This window comes from Diabrotica undecimpunctata, chromosome 11 (assembly GCF_040954645.1).
Source record: "Diabrotica undecimpunctata isolate CICGRU chromosome 11, icDiaUnde3, whole genome shotgun sequence".
Taxonomy (NCBI): Eukaryota; Metazoa; Arthropoda; class Insecta; order Coleoptera; family Chrysomelidae; genus Diabrotica; species Diabrotica undecimpunctata.
The window spans coordinates 2,325,628-2,342,457 of NC_092813.1; the positions used below are offsets into that span (position 1 = coordinate 2,325,628).

Consider the following 16,830-nt stretch of genomic DNA (forward strand, 5'->3'; position numbering starts at 1 on the left):
GCTTTTACACCAGCTTTTTATTGAGCCTACGTACAGCCGTATGACATGAAAAATATCAAAAGTAGTATAAATGTTTAGAAGCTAAAAAGCACTTTTTCAAACTGCATTTTTAATAAAATGTTGAAGTTTATAAATAAAGCTTCAAATAATCGAATCAAAAAACGTCCAATAACTGTCAAAGGTTAAACACCTTTTTTAAAGTTCCTCACGGATTTTAAAGATTTAAACAGTGTTAAACAGATAAAGTAATTCATCGACGAGTTAACAATACGAAACGAAGTTCTTTAATCACAATGTGATAAGAAAACGAGTATCAAATTTGGTTTTATATTTCAATAGTCGAATTTAATTGCGGCTATATTGGTGTAATTAAAAAAAAACCAGTGAAAATCCCAAGAAATAGGTGAGATCCTTTTTTTATTTCTTTCCAGTTTGGGAGAGGGTCCATTAGGTACTCACATTTAGGTATTGTGTTACGGTCTGGGTAACCAGGACTACACATCATGAACAGCAATTAAATATTTACATTTACACTAAACAACTTCAATTCCATCCCAAAATCATATGTCGTTGCCGCAGTCTCTAGACCTCCTTCCCGTTCGTTTTCTAAAAGGGGACAAGTTATTGTCATGCACTCCATTTTGAATACTGTTTTATTTAAATATATTAAAGAAATTGCTGAAATAGTTTATCCAAAAAATATTACTTTTACATCTCGCATTTCGAATAATCAAATCTGCATTTTCCTCACTTCTACCGACATCGTTGATCAACTAATACACCGAACGTCATAATTAATTCCACCGTCATCTTTATCTGCAGGCTTCTTTCTGCAACCAAAAGAATCCTTATTTCAAATGTATCTCCTTCCATTCCGCATTCACTAATCGAGCAGTCCCTAAAAAATACGGAACATCAGATGATCAATAGGCATATATTATGAGTTTTACTAGGGTAACATTTGTAATAGCTGACAAGGTGAACTTAGAAATGCAATCTTCTCTGTTAATTAACCATGAAAATACATCCTTTAAAATATTTTTATTCTCTGACAGACTATACTGTCTTCTTTGTAAGCGTACGGGTCGTACCGTGGAGTCTGATTGCAAAGTCTCCAGTTGACCAGATCACACACTCATTGCAGCTAATGCTCCTCCCTCTTCTTCATTTTCAGCTGACTCTAAGGAGTCCTTAATCCTGAATCCTTACCTTCATCAAAAGAATTTCTATCTTCGGAAATTGAGTCCATCTCCGTTAACTACATACCCATCCTGGCTGCCATTATGGATTTATCCATCTCTCGTCGTACTAATTCAAAGCGCATGTTGGCAGTAGGACAAAAAAGGGGACACTTCAATGACAGTCCTCCTGATACTCCTACCATTCTATCTTCATCCAGTATTCTTGCTCTATTAAGTTCTTTTCCTCCTTCGACATTTTCGATGCCACCCAAACCAGCCAAAAAATGTCCAAATCTAATCTTTGATTGGATTACTCGATGAAACCTTATTATATTTCCGCTATCAAAATGATTTACAAAGATAATCCGACTAATTTTACACTTAATTCCACGCAACTTATTACATTTCTTGAGAACTCTTTTGTATGTATCACCCCACTACAAGAAGCTTAAAAATCCTCCAACAAAGATGGTATTCAAAAGGACTTATCGCAGCTCTACATAGGTACAAGGAAAAGGTCACTAAAAAACCGTATCACTAGAATCTTAAAAAAGTTAAAAGAACAGCCTACCTCCGACTTACAAGAGTATATATAACAGCATCCTCTGATAAATCTTCTGATGTCAAATCTAATCACAGCATACATGATAAATAGAATTTCTCTCTTTCTCTCGCATTTATTCATTTTTTCTGCTCTCTGTATATTTTTACTTCATCTTTTGTCAAATTTAGACACGATTTTATTTAATTAAGTAAGAAAACTTTATGTCCTTCAAATACTAGCCTAAGTCCAGTTTGGAAAAAATTTTTTTTTTTTTTTTTTATTAACATTTAAGATTTGTACAATCTGTTTTGCAGTGAAAACAATAAGTAAAATTTTTTGTCTTTACATGACAGAGAGATGTAAGGCCCAGTGACCAAATCATCACGACACAAATTGGCTTTTTACCGGTAGGATGCGCACATACACTAATACGCGAGCACTAAAGCACTGATAGCGGCACTGATCACAATGGCTGGGTGTTGTTGAAGGCGTAACTCCCACTGCTGTAGGCTCTGTCAGTATAGGTGAGGTAGGTCCAAGGGGTCATGTCGCTTCAATCTCTTCGCTTGTTGGTTGTTGAGAAGATTGTGTGCCAGGGTATTAGGATGCGCCCGCAACCTGTTTTGATATTGTTCAGAAGTTTTTTTGCACTCTTCAGAGACTGTTAGTACTTGAAGATCTCTATGTATTGCATCATTCTGGATATACCAAGGTGCATTAGCGATTGTTCTCAGAGTTTTTGATTGGAATCTTTGTATTATCATAATATTAGATTTGCTAGCTGAACCCCAGAGCTGTGAGTTATACGTCCAATTGGGTCCAGATTTGCAACAAATCTGGACCTAACCATATATACTCTTTTCTTCCTTCGCCCTTTCATTATTCATCCTCAGTTTCACAAGATACCAATTATCCGAACTCTCGTATAAACTATTTCGAACTAAAATCTGCACTCAAATCCTATAAAAACACAAAAATTAGGGTTTTCTAGAATTATATTGAAAAATTTCTCGAAAATTCCTTAGGCACCAACGACCCTCTAAAGTCTAAATGAAGCCAGTAAATTTACCACTGACATACCGCTGACAATCGTTAATGAAAGATCTTGCTCTAATCTATACTAAGATAAAAGAAAGATCATTACAAAAAAAAATTTGTTCAAATCCTTTATAAAAGGTACATAAATTAAAAAACCCAAACGGGCTATGTCATGAAGACAAATCGTTTTCGGAATCCATATTCCATCATCAGTGTCTAGGTGTACATTTTTTGAGCCACTAAATATCTGGGTAAAAACCCGTTAAAAGTTATATGTTACAATTTAGTTTACTTTATTTCTGTGGCTAGAAGGCAAAAGGGGATAACTCTCATTTGGAAGTTTTTCAGTACAGACATTTTTAGTTCATTTGGTCTTTTTGTTACCTTATAGACGTAATATTAGTAACGTTTGTATATTTCTAGATCCGACTTACATTCTGTTAGATATATTTAAGTGTTTTTTCTTAAATTAATATCTATGTGTCCAATATTTTGATAAATTAAAAAAAAAATTTAGGATATTTATTATTTTTAATTATTTCAAGAAAGCATAAGGAGATAAGTCAAGTTATAGTTGAAATGAACATAAAATCATCTTGGTAAAGCGGGTTATGTAGATTTATACCCTTATGCTCGGTAGTAACTTGGTTAACATTATATGTGCACTGTAGTGTTAACTGCAGTTATTTCTACTTACAAAGGGCAACCACAATAAAGCAAAGAAAATATTTTGTTCTGGATATAGCATTGACAGAACAAGAAATAAAACGTAAATTTTTTCAAAAAGTTTATTAAACATGGCGGTTTCTATAGCAATCTGATGATACGTTTACAAATTAACAATTGATCAAGATGATACTTAGAAAGAGAATTAAAGGCGCATCCTAAACACAAAATAAAAACATATATTCTATATAATACGAACAGAATAGCTTTCGCAGGAAGAAAAAAAAATTTTGATGAACACAAATATTTTTCGGAAGCTGTTTCTTTAAAATAATAAACTACACAAATATTTGTTTTAGAATATTTTATTAAAAATCGTCATTAAAATAATTATCTATGTCTGGATCTGTGTCAGCAGTATTATCCAGATCTTGTGAATTTCGTGGGATTTGGGCAAGTCCACGATAACATTCTTTTGCACTCTCATCAACTAACATAATAAGGTCTGAAAGATCGCTTACTTTTTTTCACTTATTTGTTTTGGCTTATCATACAAATTATCTAAAGTAATGTTCTTGATATCGATGAGTGTATCTTTTTTTTTTGTCTTCTAAAATTTATTTCTTGAAATGGCTGATATTCCTGAAGCGATGTTTTAAAATTAATAATGCCAAATTCCTTGGTGTATCTTAGCCATTTCATATTTCACCAGCAAATTTCAGTCTTATTGTCTCTCTTCTTTCTCTTTATTAACATTCCTTTTAGCAGAAAGCATTTCAGAAGGTAAATTAGCAAAACTCTTAAATAAACAAGAAGCAATTTCGTTGGCACGTAAAACACGGTATTAGTTTGTAAGTAAGGAATAGGAAAAACCTGTTGTAAGTCAAATACAAATATTTTTTGACTTTTGCTGTTTATACATTTTAATTTGTCTAATCTCTTTGATTCGTAAGCAGTTTCAAATTCTATATGATGATCTTATAATAAATTCTCATATTTTTTCCTTGCATCAGCTGTCTTACTAATATTAATATGATTCTGAAAAATATCACAATTGTTACAGGTATCGTTGCTTGGTTTTTTAAACTTTAAGCCTAATTTATCGATTGTTTGAGAGTAAACTTTATAAGAAACCGGTTCAGATGTTATGTCCTATGTATACATTTGATACATCTTAGCTTTTGTTAATTCTGCTACTAGATACTTTTTACTAGTATGTTTTCGTGAGTAGTGAGACTCATAGGCAGGAAATTTTGATATGTGACTATAGACGAGTTCCATTCTAGATTCGGAAATTTTGTTTTTTGGTTCATGCCTGCCTCTGCTATCAGCCATAGGAATACCACAGTTGGATGACATTTTCTTTTTTGTAACAGTTTCTATAAATTTATTACTTTCGTCAAAAATAGCACAAAAACATACCTTGCAGCATTGGATTCTTCCTCCTTGGATTTCTATAAAATATGTAAAACACTTTTCCCTATATTTTTTGAAGGTTTATCAGTATCACTTCTGTTAGTAGTAATCTTCTTGTCAGAAATTTGAATTAATGAGGCAATATAACTTACCCTTCTACCGGAGTTGCCCATTCTCTAGTAATTTTGAAACAGAGATAATCTATGTTCACCAAATATTTTTTTTTACACTTTCTTCTACAATCTCGCAGTGACCGTGACTGCCTAGCTTTATTGCGTTTCCTTTGTCTGTTTCATATCCTTTACCCGTATTTCGTAAAACCTGTCTATTTTTTCTTTTTCCTACTTTTCGTTTCAATATTGTGTGCATTGGTTGGCCATGTTCTTCATTGTTTTCAAAATTTGGTTCATCTGAGCCATTTTTCTCCTGTTCGGTGTCAGAATCACTATGGTGGTCTTCTTGAATGTGATCATAGGCCGGGTCTTTTACGTTGTTGTCTGAGTCAAAATCTTGCTGTATATTTTCTTTTACTAAAAAAAAGTATGGAATGTAGTGATCAATAATCAACAATTATACCACACGTGGAGGAATAATAATTGTTATTTCGAGTTGCCATCGTAGTGAACGTTCCTTGATAAAATTTGCGTGTGCTCTCTTCACAATCTAGACAAGTACTGACAAGAAACTGATACGAATATGATTTGCGTGGACACCGCATTCTTGCAAAAAGGGATAACTTTGTATATCCTAGCAATACTTTCATATATATTTCTTCTATCACATTCCGGCAAAAGGGGTTATCTTGATTTAATGCTTTTTACTAGCACACATTTCGAATAATTCTCAAGTTAACATGACTTAAATCGTTTTGCTTCTCAGTTAATTTCATAATGTTAGAAAATATGTGCACATATACCATTTTACTAGTAATTACTATTTTGCTCTCCAGAAGATATCTTGAGTTATATCCTTAAAACAGTCGTAACGATTAAATTGTAGCCAAGTTACCCCTTTTTGATCAATAATAATATTTTAATTAGTAAACTTTCACTTAACTCTCTTTACCAAGATTGTGCAGAATCAAAAATGCTGTCGAATGGTATACATAACACTATTTCGCAAAAAATCGACTTATCCCCTTTTGCCTTCCAGCCACAGATTTAGTCTTATATATTAGGATGTTAAAGTTACCAGTGGATATGATAACTCCACTCTCATTTATAAAAAAAACTGTTTCACAAATCCAAGTCAATAAAACTAACCTTCATCCTATGAATTTAGTCATCCTTCATTCCTATAGCCTAACTATTTCTCCTATCATCTTCAACAACACAGTTATCTCTGACAGTCAATTCATTTCCGCCACACTCGCTAATAGGGTTGAAGACAGATTCAATCAAAGTAATATGGCTTTTACTCCCAGTTCTTTACGCGCTGAATCTTTCTCCACCATCTCGTCAACTCCACACGATGTCAAGTTTATGAACGCCTTGTTTACCCTAAATAAACTAAAATTTACCTTGTTTTCATGTACAAAATCTGCTGATGATCCCGATGATATCCCTTATATATTTTTAAAAAATCTCTCTAATACATCTCTCTCCAAACTTCTCGAAATTTATAACCTTATCTAGAACACACAAAAATTCCCAGATGTTTGGCTCAATTCTATAATCATTCCAATTAAAAAACCTGACCAGCCCTCTATAACTCCAATATCTTTCGTCTGGTTTCTCTTACTTGTATTACCTGCAAACTTCTTGAAACAATGATCAATGAAATACTCACGTGGTTCGTTAAACAGTATAATATTATTCCCGATGCTCAATCCGGCTTCCGACGTAATCGGTCTACTATTGATAACTTTTTATTTTTCAAACACACATTTCTTAAGCAATCTATAATCAACAAGATGTCGTAGCAACTATATTTAACGTTGAATGGGCATTTTATTTAATCTCCAGAAAAGCAATCATTGACAAAATCTTCCACTATAATTTAAATGGTAATATTTTCTCATTTGTAAAAAAATATCCAATTGAAAGAATCTTTAAAGTCCTTGCCAAGGGTAAACTTTTTCGATCTCTTTCTCAAAATTAAGGTGTCCCTTTAGAATCTGCATTAAGTTTAATTTTATTCATTCTTGCCATCAACGAAATTTGCCTCCCATCAAATATGTTCAATACGCTGATGACCTAATCATTTACTGCCATCTTAAATATGTCCCATCCTCATATAAACTTATACAAAGTGTAGTAAATCTACTTCAAGATAGATTTAACAGACTAGGATTATCACTCTCTGAGAGCAAAACCAAATTAATAAAATTTTCCATAGGGATTTTCACTCCCTTACCCCAAATTTTATTTAACAATTCTCTACTTTCTGGTGTTAATTATTGTAAAATTCTCGGTTTTATGTTTGACTCCAGATTAAATTGAAAAAATCGAATCTCTGAACTTAAAATCAATTGTTTTAAAAGGTTGAACATTTTTAAAACCCTCAGTCATCTTCGATGGGGTGCCAATAAAACTACTTCTAGGTCTGAGCGCTTTTCGCTTTAGTCCTATTGAGAGTGTAGACCGTGAATCTAATGAACTTTCTCCTACCCTAAGACGATAATCACTTCTACTTTCGTATGCTGTATCAACATCTGCAAATCCATTTAATCCCTTTCATTCCCTAATTGCCACAATGCCGTCTTCTTCCACTAACAATAACCAACACCTTATCATAAAACCTATACCTCAATTAATTTGTCCACTACTTAAAAATATTGACCTTTTTCTGACTAGTTCATTTCCTCTACCTTTACTTCCCCTCTGGGCTAAAGATCTCCCTTCAATATATACCTCACTCACTATTTTTAACAAACTTGAATCTTCTAACCTTCTTATAAAGAAAGCATTTTTAGAATTTAATTCTCTATACAGATGCTTCTAAAACTACCACTGGTATTGATTGTGCAGTAACCACTAAATATGAACTTGTAAGATCATCTCGGTTACCCTTAATATTCAACGTTTGCACAGGTGAACTATATAGTATTGTGGGCTTTTAAATGCATCTCACATCAAAACAGACATATTGTAATTTGTTCAGATTAACTTTCATATATCCATTTAGTCAATACAATTTTCACTGAGCACCTATTAGTTCAAAACATTCATGACATATACCAAAATCTCTCTGCTTACGATGTAACAGTCTCTCTCATATGGCTGCCTTCTCACACCGGAATTACTGGTAATAAAACAGCAGATCATTTTACCAAAGAAGCTACCAACCATGGGGTGACTGAAGTCACTCCAATTCAACTAGCTAACGAATCTCGAAATTCGTTTTTAAAAAGTCGGTAGAGGTGTGGCCGGGATGTTATAGAAACACTCTTTTGACTTTTGGTCAAGCTTTCGGAATTCTTTTATTCCTTCTTCAAGACACTGTAATTAGAAGAAAGTATAAATATTTACAAAATATCGCAAATTGTCATTACCACTTACTAGTCGTTGAGATTATTTTTGTAAAGCTACGACACTCAACATTAAAAACACACATATAAAATATAACATTTAAAATAATGGACAATATACATTTTAAAATTTAGTTGGAAAGTTAAAATTTTGTTAGTAACATCTTTTCATGGTGTGTTTTGACTGATCCATAGAGAACAGAAAAAAAAACAAAAATAGTGTGATTAAAAAGTAATTAGGAGTTCTTGCTACTACTACTACTTCCATTAATATAATAGCAAGAACTCCTAATTACTTTTAAATAACTCTATTTTTGTTTTTTTTTCTGTTCTCTATGGATCAGTCAAAACACACCATGAAAAGATGTGAACAAAATTTTAACTTTCCAACTAAATTTTAAAATGTATATTGTCCATTATTTTAAATGTTATATTTTATATGTGTGTTTTTAATGTTGAGTGCCGTAGCTTTACAAAAATAATCTCAACGACTAGTAAGTTGTAATGACAATTTGAGATATGTTGTAAATATTTACACTTTCTTCTAATTACAGTGTCTTGAAGAAGGAATAAAAGAATTCCGAAAGCTCGACCAAAAGTCAAAAGAGTGTTTCTATAACATCCCGACCAAACCTACTGACTGCAGCCCTAATAAACTGTGTTGTTTGTATATATATATATATATATATATATATATATATATATATATATATATATATATATATATATATATATATATATATATATATATATATATATATATATATATATATATATATATATATATATATATATATATATATATATATTTAAACATATATTGGCATAACTGCCAAGTTATTTATATTTTGAATACAGAACTTAAATTGTTTTTTTATTTTATTGTGCAGAAAGTTGCTTTTTTTTCAGTTGTGTTAATAATAATATTGTTGTAGGTAATGCTGCATTGGAAAGTCTGGAGCTACCCGATTAAAAAAAAATTCCATGCAGTAAGCATTTTGACCAAAAATATCTAAATGCAAACCAAAAAAATATATTGAGGTAGAAGAGGAAGGTTTGTTAACGACACCACGCGTTTTTCATACGTATTCGATAGCAAAACAACCATCAACCAGTGCCAATAGTGTTTCGCACTACATACATTGCTTATTTTATTTCATGAAAACAATGTTACAATCAATTTCTATAACTATTAATGTAAACAATTTTGTTTTGTTTTTTTACCTAGAATTATTATTTCGTTAATATTGTCTATGTGTAGATATTAGAACTTTGATTAGTGGTATATAACTATTAAAATAATGCGAATTTAATTTTTGCAATATCTATCACTTTGTAATTTAAAATTATTTCATTAATAAACAGCTCAAATCGGCGAGTTGAATAAAAAAAAACATTCTTATTTATGTAAACAGAAATACAAAAATTGTGTTTATATTATAAAATACATAAATAAATAAAATAAAGGATACTATTTATTAAAGTGTTGTTAATTATTATTCCTTTAATCCCAACACATAGATTAATTTGTCCCTAAATATGTGTTGCCTCTTGTTGTGGCATATCGATGTGTTTATTTGTTTCAAAACCATTATCAAAAAACCATACCCATAAATTTACTATATTTTCAAACGTCATTTTAAAGATTAAAAGATTGAAAATTTAATTTTCTCAAAACATACATAAAACCATTGTTTAAAAAGATTTTCTTTTTTAAACAATTATAAAACTTAAGTCTTGACTAAAAAATAAACCTCCGCATGAGTGTTCTAAGACGATAGTAATCGAGTGTATTTCAATTAAATATTTAATCCTTTTCTAGCAAATCATATAACCAAATTAAATATCTGGTAAACTAATAAAAATTAAAAAAAAAGTCAGCATTTACCTACTTCATTTAAATAGATTACTAACCAATTGAGATTTAGCAAGTCTCAAAGTACAAAAACAATTTGAAATATTCGCTCGAAATAGTCAAGTTATCTTTCACTAGACGCATACAACGATAATAACAATAAGCATTTTATTAAAGTCTTATATTTTCTTCACAATCTGGCATCCGTGTACAGGTTTGCATTAATTATGAGACAGTTAAAAATATACTCGAATAGAATCCTGCAGTGAATTAAGTTTCTGTTAATAGTTTTTTAAATTTATGACTAGAGGCCGCCATATGACGGCAGAATAAAAGTCAAACGTTTGTTCCATAAGGATTGTCTAACTAGTCCTATTTAAACAATGGTGTTACTAATAATTTAATAAAAATATTTCTATTCAATACATTGTTATCAATTACTTAATACATTGGATTCACTTTTAATGTTTAATGAATACAGGATGCATGTAAAAATCAGGTAAATAAAAACATAAACCTTATGAAAGTCTTTAAAAATGTTTATTATAATTTCAACAACAAAATCATAAAAATGTTTATTTTTTCTCAAGAAGTCAACAATTAATTTTCACAAAACTGTTATCATAAGTTTATATTTTGCATAATTGATTTATAATTCATTTTTTTTTTCATCTTTTTAAATTCCATATAGTTATAGTATTTTTATTAATCTAATTTATTGTCTTTATTTATTATCAAACATTCTACACTTACAAGTTTATTTAAAGTCTTTATTTGTACAATATAGCTAATTTATTTCACACTAATACTTATATAATCTATTTACATTTATTACAATACGCGCGTTACATTTTAAAACCCCGACGCGATGTTATTTTTCAGGCTAACTGTCCTCAACAAAATTCCCTCTTTAAATATAACATGCCGTTAATGGAGAATTCCGGCGTTTCCCTTCGAACAGACGAGAAGGACACTCGGACTGGTTTTGTTCGACCTGCTTCTGGAAACTTCGAGTCGTAGGTGACGGTAGTGAGTCGGAGTTTACCTGGGATTTCTGCCGGGTGGTGTATGATCTAAAAAAGACTTGAATGAGAAAGGATATTTACAGTTTAGATATTCTTCTTCTTCAGGTCCCCTCTCCTATCGGAGGTTGGAAATCATCACCGCTATTTTAATTTTATTGGCCGCTCTTCTGAATAATTCCAATGAGCTGCAACCGAACCACTCTCGCAAATTTCTCAGCCAGGATATTTTGCGTCGTCCTGGGTTTCTCTTCCCTTGTATCTTCCATTGCATAATTAATCTAAATAATACGTACTTCTCGCCCCTCATTATATAACCCAGATATTGAATCTTTCTAATTTTAACAGTTTTTATGACTTCACATTCTTTCTTCATTCTTTGTAACACCTCTATATTAGTTACTTTTTCAGTCCACAATATTCTGTGGATTCTCCTGTAACACCACATCTCAAAGGAGTTTAATTTTTTGATTTCAGACTGTTTTATTGTCCACGCTTCCATGCCATATAGTAAAGTAGAAAAAACGTAACAACGTAGCATTCTTGTGCGGATCTCTAGATTAAGGTTACGGTTGCAAAGTAAGTTCTTCAAATCATGAATGTGTTGCTTGTGTGAGTCCATTTTAAAAGGGGTAAAAAAGAAATAAATTAGACTTACTCACAATCAGTTTAATTTTACTATCTAAGACGACCGGTTTTGCTTTCTAAAATTTGCAAAGCATCATCAGGTTAGTGGTACAAAGTAAATTAAATGCTGAAATTATAAAAAGCCCATATTAGGGTGCTGTCTTATAAGGATATAGATCAAAAGAAGTTATAGATCAAAAAAAAGTTTTTAGTAATTATGCCAATGTTACATGTCTGTGTTAATTAATACGCATAAATTGCATTAGCAGACTGAGTAACAACCCACAAATTGGTAGGAGAAAAAATCTGTTGAATTGTAATAAATTAGAAATAAACAAAATACTACTTACATTCCAGTACAAGAGTTATTATATAGTGATTGGTCATTCATAGTTCAAACTATCCCTCATATACCAGAGTTGCCAATCTCATTATTAATTAATAACTAGAATTAATTTTGGAATTTGTTGCTATAAACAATTTATCTATTCTCTGGTTTACACATTAATATAATAGAACTAACATGAAGAAGTTTAAACATACCATTGCAGAATGTGAATTGCATTTTGATCATGTGAACAAGTATACTATGGTCAAACATCAAGATGCCTTAAAGACCGTATTACATCCCACAAGTCAGATAATAGACTGCATCCTAAAAAAAGTGCATTGGGTGAACATGCATTTAAAAATGGGCATCAGATAGATTATAATAACGTCAAAGTAGTAGAACAGGAAAGTAACATCACCAAAAGACTTTTTCTTGAAATGGCCTACATTTGCCAAAATAATAATAATATGAATCATAAAACGGATATTGGTCATCTAAATGAAATGTTCTCCTATTTGTTACTACTAGATAAATGCAATAATAACACAAACAATAATTTATAAATTGACATTTAAAAGAATTTTGTCAGAATAATGTCATATATTTATTTAAAATAATTAAGTGTTTTTGAATGTACAGTAATTTTTTAAATTTTTTAACATAAAAATAGGTTTTATATATTGAAAAAAGATGAGAGACTATGATAAATTTTATCCACAATATAATACATCTTCGTTGATACAACCTCATTAAGTTTGTAAGTAGTGAATTTTTTAATTAATTATACCAACGCCAACAATTTATTCATCTCATTTGTAGCTCCCTGATGAAGGACATAACCAATGTCCGAAAGCTTGGAATAAAAATTTAAAAGAGTACACGTTTCATTTTTTATTGCTGCAAACCCACTATTTAACGTTTACTTATATATATATATATATATATATATATATATATATATATATATATATATATATATATATATATATATATATATATATATATGATTAGGTACATAGGTACAAATTGGGTACATTGGGTTTTTCGATTAACCTTGGGTAAGCCTTTACGTGTCAAATTTCAAAGCTACCATACATTTCAAACCTTACAAAAAACTTTTTTTGCACATAGTAACAAAAAACACCACTATGTTACTAGCAAAGTTTTTTAATATTCTAACTCTACAATTCTAAGTTACGGTAAGATCAATAATGTTTTAATAGATAATATATGGTAGCTAATTATAATTTATTCTCTTTCAGCCCTGAAGAAGCCAAATTAATTCTCTTTGGCGAAAACGTTCGGCGAAACAATTGATACACATTAGTCTTTCTTGCAGATTTCCCCAATATTTAAGAGTTTACTATATATATATATATATATATATATATATATATATATATATATATATATATATATATATATATATAGTATATATAGTATAAATATATATATATATATATATATATATATATATATATATTATATCAGATATTTTTGACAGTTGGGGGGACAGTTATATTTTTAATTTGGAATGTTGAAGTATATAGTTGTCAGTTAGTTAAAAAGTATTGTAATATTGTTGGTGTTGAATAAAGTTAATTTTCAAGAAGTGTAACATTGGTCACAGCGGTGGGATAAAGAAATATTTAGCAGTTGTTAATGGTAAATATAAGATCCACTGAGTTTGGTTTGGTTTTTAAAAATGAAAGAAGATGAAGAGAAGCGTAGACAAGAAGAGAAAGCGGAAAATGAGAAGCACAGGCAAGAAGAGGAAGAGGAAAAGGAGAGGCGTAAAAAAATAGAGGTAGAAATCATAGATGGTTTATCCCAAATTCACGAAGATTTTCAGTTAAAGATAAGTCAAATCACTACTGGAATGAAAAAGAAATGGCAACTTCTTTGGTGGTGTCGCTTCGAGGACAGGCAGCAACCGTTTTGCAATGCCTTCCCCAAGATGCACCCAGTTATACCTCTCTCGTTGAAGCTTTAGAGACAATATATGGCCAGCAGCATCTAAAGCAGGTTTTTCAAAGTCAGCTAAAAATTTGATATCAAAAACATAACGAAAGCCTGCAAGAATTTGAAGCCGACATTAACTATTGCACTTAGCATACCCTCAGGCACCTAAAGATTTTCTGGAACAAATTGGAATACAGACATTCATAGATGGACTACAGGATGTTGAAATGCAACAAGCTCTCTGATTACAACATCACAAATCGCTAAATGGAGCACTAGTCTCAGCCCAGAAGTATGAAGCGGCAAAAAGCATTTCCAGATTTCGCCCAAAATTAGGAGAAATAAGATTTCAAGAAAATGAAGAAATCACAACCGCAGATAACCAACAACCTATTTTATCCCAAATTTTAAACGTACTGCAAAATCTTCAACAAAAACCTCGAAACGAAAACAGAAGATGTTTTAATTGCGGGAGAATAGGATATTTTCAAAACAATTGCAGAAGCCGATCCCAAACAAGGAGAGAACATCCAAAGAATGAGGCTAGAAGGTCGCCTAGATCGACATCCAGAAGCCCATCACATAGTCCTATTAGAAATACTAGTAGAGATAGGTCTCTAAGAAATCGATCTCCCACAACTGACCACAGATACGCAAACAATAGCCAGGGAAACGAATAAAAGTCGACACTAAGGGGCGGGCGTCGGCTGTATCTAATAAAAGCCCCCAAATTCGCACTTACACTTTACACAAAATGAACAGAATTTATTACTTAAGGGCTACGTTGAGAATCAAAAATGCACCTTTATTATTGATACCGGTGCAACCAGATCCTTTATTCGAACCGGATTTCTGAATGAGAAACTACAACCCACTAAAACAAACTTAGTTCTTGAAACGGCTTCGGGCCACACTATTCCAATTTATGGAGACATAACGGCAACCATACAGATTGGTAACACCTTGATAAAACACATTTTCCTTGTAGCCGATATTAAAGACGAATGCGTTCTTGGGATGGATATTATGCAAAACAAATTTATCATAGATCTTCAAAATAAAATGTTGTTAATTGAAAATAAAGAAATTGACCTAAATTTGGAAGAATCGGAACCTCAAGTAAGAGTTATAGTAAGCGAGAATACCAAAATTCCTCAAAATTCTGAAAGTATCATCCTGGCGAGACTGAGTCAAAAACCTGAAGCTCTACATTTCGGCGTTGTGGAAAGTGATGAACTAGTTAGTGATGGAATTTTAATAGCCAGATGCCTCATTAATGTAAATGAGATGATTCCAGTAAGGGTTGCTAATTTATCTAAAAAGTCTTTTAAATTGAAAAAAGAACAACAAATAGCATTCTGTACACCAATAGAAAAAATAAGCAAGTGGGAAAAATATTTGAAAAAGAATACAGCTTCCAGTAACCCAGTTGACGCTAGCCTAGTAAAACAACTAATCAAAAATGTTGACCCCTTAACAACTAAAGAATTAAACAAAATTAACGAATTTATTAATGAAAACTACGACATTTTTGAATCCGAGATATCTACAGGGCGTACTAGTTTAGTTCAACATAGAATTTATACTAGAGATGCAAGACCAATTCGTCAAGCGCCACGGAGATTGCCATTTGCTAGACAAAACGAAGTTGAAAACATAATACAAGAAATGATAAATGCTGATATTATCGAAGAAGCTTCGGGCCCCTGGTGTTTACCAGTAGTCTTAGTTACTAAGGAAGATGGATCTACTCGCTTTTGTGTAGACTACAGAAGATTAAACCAGGTTACATAAAAAGACAGTTAACCGTTGCCACGAATGGATGATACACTAAACACTCTATCAGGTGCTAAATGGTTTTCTACCCTAGATTTAAAAAGTGGCTACTGGCAAGTAGAAGTATATCCTGATGATCGGGACAAAACAGCTTTTTCAACTGACCGTGGTTTCTACAGGTTTCAGGTTTTACCATTTGGTCTGTGTAATGCTCCAGCTACGTTTGAACTCCTGATGGAGATGGTTTTAAGAGGACTTATTTGGAAAACGGGTCTAGTATATCTTGATATTATAATGATGATGTCCAAAACGTTTGACGAACATCTGAAAAACTTAAGCGAGGTATTTGACAGATTGAGAAATGCCAATTTAAAGTTAAATTATAAGAAATGTTCACTATTTCAAAGATAGGCATACTACTTAGGACATATCCTTTCAGTAGAAGGAATTAAAACTGATCCAGAGAAGATTTCAGTTATTAAAGATTGGCCTAAACCAGGAAATAAAAAGGAAATTAGCAGTTTTCTTGCACTCTGTTCATATTACCGAAAACTTATTAAAGATTTTGGCCGCATAGCTAAGCCCCATTATCGACTAACCGAAAACAACATTGAATTTGACTGGACACCGGATTGTCAAAATGCTTTCATAGATTTAAATAAACGACTTACAACAGCACCAATTCTAGCATATCCACGAGAAGATGGCAAATTTCTGTTGGATTGTGACGCATCTCAGCATGGTATTGGCGCAGTTTTACCACAAGAACAGAAAGGCGAAGAAAAGGTAATTGCATATTTTAGTAAAACAATGGGAAAGGCTGAAAAGAATTATTGTGTTACCAGAAAAGAGCTCCTAGCTATTATAAAAGCCCTAAAACATTTTCATACTTTTCTTAAAACAGAAATTTTATAGTTAGAACTGACCATAGCGCTTTACAGTG

General features: G+C 31.7%; 1 long non-coding RNA gene across 1 annotated transcript in view; it reads right to left on the reverse strand.

Annotated features, from left to right (window-relative positions):
- Positions 1-10,886: 10,886 nt before the first annotated feature.
- LOC140452985 (uncharacterized) overlaps positions 10,887-16,830 on the reverse strand; it is a 52,624-nt gene continuing 46,680 nt past the window's right edge. Inside the window, exon 3 of the long non-coding RNA XR_011952275.1 lies at positions 10,887-11,242. This is a non-coding gene — a long non-coding RNA (uncharacterized lncRNA). The remainder of the gene's footprint in view (positions 11,243-16,830) is intronic.